The sequence below is a fragment of the Babylonia areolata genome, unplaced genomic scaffold (assembly GCF_041734735.1).
Source record: "Babylonia areolata isolate BAREFJ2019XMU unplaced genomic scaffold, ASM4173473v1 tig00006366, whole genome shotgun sequence".
NCBI classification, from domain to species: Eukaryota; Metazoa; Mollusca; class Gastropoda; order Neogastropoda; family Buccinidae; genus Babylonia; species Babylonia areolata.
In genome coordinates this window covers 97,501-100,000 of record NW_027468376.1, presented here as the reverse complement: position 1 = coordinate 100,000, position 2,500 = coordinate 97,501, and positions in this window count along the sequence as shown.

The window sequence follows — 2,500 nt, the reverse complement described above, 5'->3', positions numbered from 1 at the left end:
TTTTCTCTCTCCGAGCATGCCAAAGTTGATAGAAAACGCGGTTCGGCATGGACGGGAGCAGGCGTTGAGGAGTAGGCCTTTTTTTGAGGGCCCAGAAAGTATTTTGGCAATTTTTTACTTTTTTATCCACAACCTTTACCTGCCTTTTTTTCTCTCCGAGCATGCCAAAGTTGAGAGAAAACGCCGTTTGGCATGGACGGGAGGAGGTGTGGAGGAGTAGTCCATTTTTGAATGGCAGCGGAAAGATTTTGGCAATTGTAGCGAGGTTCTTCGGACTTTTATCCACAACCTTTACCTGCCTTTTCCTCAGCGAGCATGCCAAAGTTGAGAGAAAACGCCCTTCGCCATTGACGGGACCAGACGTTGACGACTACGTCTTTCTTTTTTTCACGGCGCCTGAACGATTTGGGCAATTCTCCACAGCGCGTTTACTTTTTATCCACAACCTTTACCTGCCTTTTCCTCAGCGAGCATGCCAAAGTTGAGAGGAAAACGCCGTTTGGCATGGACAGGAGCAGGCGTTGACGACCAGGTCTTTTTTTTGGTCTTTTTTTTTCACAGCGCCGGAAGGATTCAGGCAATTCTCCAAAGCCGGTTACTTTTATCCACAACCTTTACTGGACCTTTTTTTTCTTTTTTTCCTTTTTTCTCTCTCCGAGCATGCCAAAGTTGATAGAAAACGCGGTTCGGCATGGACGGGAGCAGGCGTTGAGGAGTAGGCCTTTTTTTGAGGGCCCAGAAAGTATTTTGGCAATTTTTTACTTTTTTATCCACAACCTTTACCTGCCTTTTTTTCTCTCCGAGCATGCCAAAGTTGAGAGAAAACGCCGTTTGGCATGGACGGGAGGAGGTGTGGAGGAGTAGTCCATTTTTGAATGGCAGCGGAAAGATTTTGGCAATTGTAGCGAGGTTCTTCGGACTTTTATCCACAACCTTTACCTGCCTTTTCCTCAGCGAGCATGCCAAAGTTGAGAGAAAACGCCCTTCGCCATTGACGGGACCAGACGTTGACGACTACGTCTTTCTTTTTTTCACGGCGCCTGAACGATTTGGGCAATTCTCCACAGCGCGTTTACTTTTTATCCACAACCTTTACCTGCCTTTTCCTCAGCGAGCATGCCAAAGTTGAGAGGAAAACGCCGTTTGGCATGGACAGGAGCAGGCGTTGACGACCAGGTCTTTTTTTTGGTCTTTTTTTTTCACAGCGCCGGAAGGATTCAGGCAATTCTCCAAAGCCGGTTACTTTTATCCACAACCTTTACTGGACCTTTTTTTTCTTTTTTTCCTTTTTTCTCTCTCCGAGCATGCCAAAGTTGATAGAAAACGCGGTTCGGCATGGACGGGAGCAGGCGTTGAGGAGTAGGCCTTTTTTTGAGGGCCCAGAAAGTATTTTGGCAATTTTTTACTTTTTTATCCACAACCTTTACCTGCCTTTTTTTCTCTCCGAGCATGCCAAAGTTGAGAGAAAACGCCGTTTGGCATGGACGGGAGGAGGTGTGGAGGAGTAGTCCATTTTTGAATGGCAGCGGAAAGATTTTGGCAATTGTAGCGAGGTTCTTCGGACTTTTATCCACAACCTTTACCTGCCTTTTCCTCAGCGAGCATGCCAAAGTTGAGAGAAAACGCCCTTCGCCATTGACGGGACCAGACGTTGACGACTACGTCTTTCTTTTTTTCACGGCGCCTGAACGATTTGGGCAATTCTCCACAGCGCGTTTACTTTTTATCCACAACCTTTACCTGCCTTTTCCTCAGCGAGCATGCCAAAGTTGAGAGGAAAACGCCGTTTGGCATGGACAGGAGCAGGCGTTGACGACCAGGTCTTTTTTTTGGTCTTTTTTTTTCACAGCGCCGGAAGGATTCAGGCAATTCTCCAAAGCCGGTTACTTTTATCCACAACCTTTACTGGACCTTTTTTTTCTTTTTTTCCTTTTTTCTCTCTCCGAGCATGCCAAAGTTGATAGAAAACGCGGTTCGGCATGGACGGGAGCAGGCGTTGAGGAGTAGGCCTTTTTTTGAGGGCCCAGAAAGTATTTTGGCAATTTTTTACTTTTTTATCCACAACCTTTACCTGCCTTTTTTTCTCTCCGAGCATGCCAAAGTTGAGAGAAAACGCCGTTTGGCATGGACGGGAGGAGGTGTGGAGGAGTAGTCCATTTTTGAATGGCAGCGGAAAGATTTTGGCAATTGTAGCGAGGTTCTTCGGACTTTTATCCACAACCTTTACCTGCCTTTTCCTCAGCGAGCATGCCAAAGTTGAGAGAAAACGCCCTTCGCCATTGACGGGACCAGACGTTGACGACTACGTCTTTCTTTTTTTCACGGCGCCTGAACGATTTGGGCAATTCTCCACAGCGCGTTTACTTTTTATCCACAACCTTTACCTGCCTTTTCCTCAGCGAGCATGCCAAAGTTGAGAGGAAAACGCCGTTTGGCATGGACAGGAGCAGGCGTTGACGACCAGGTCTTTTTTTTGGTCTTTTTTTTTCACAGCGCCGGA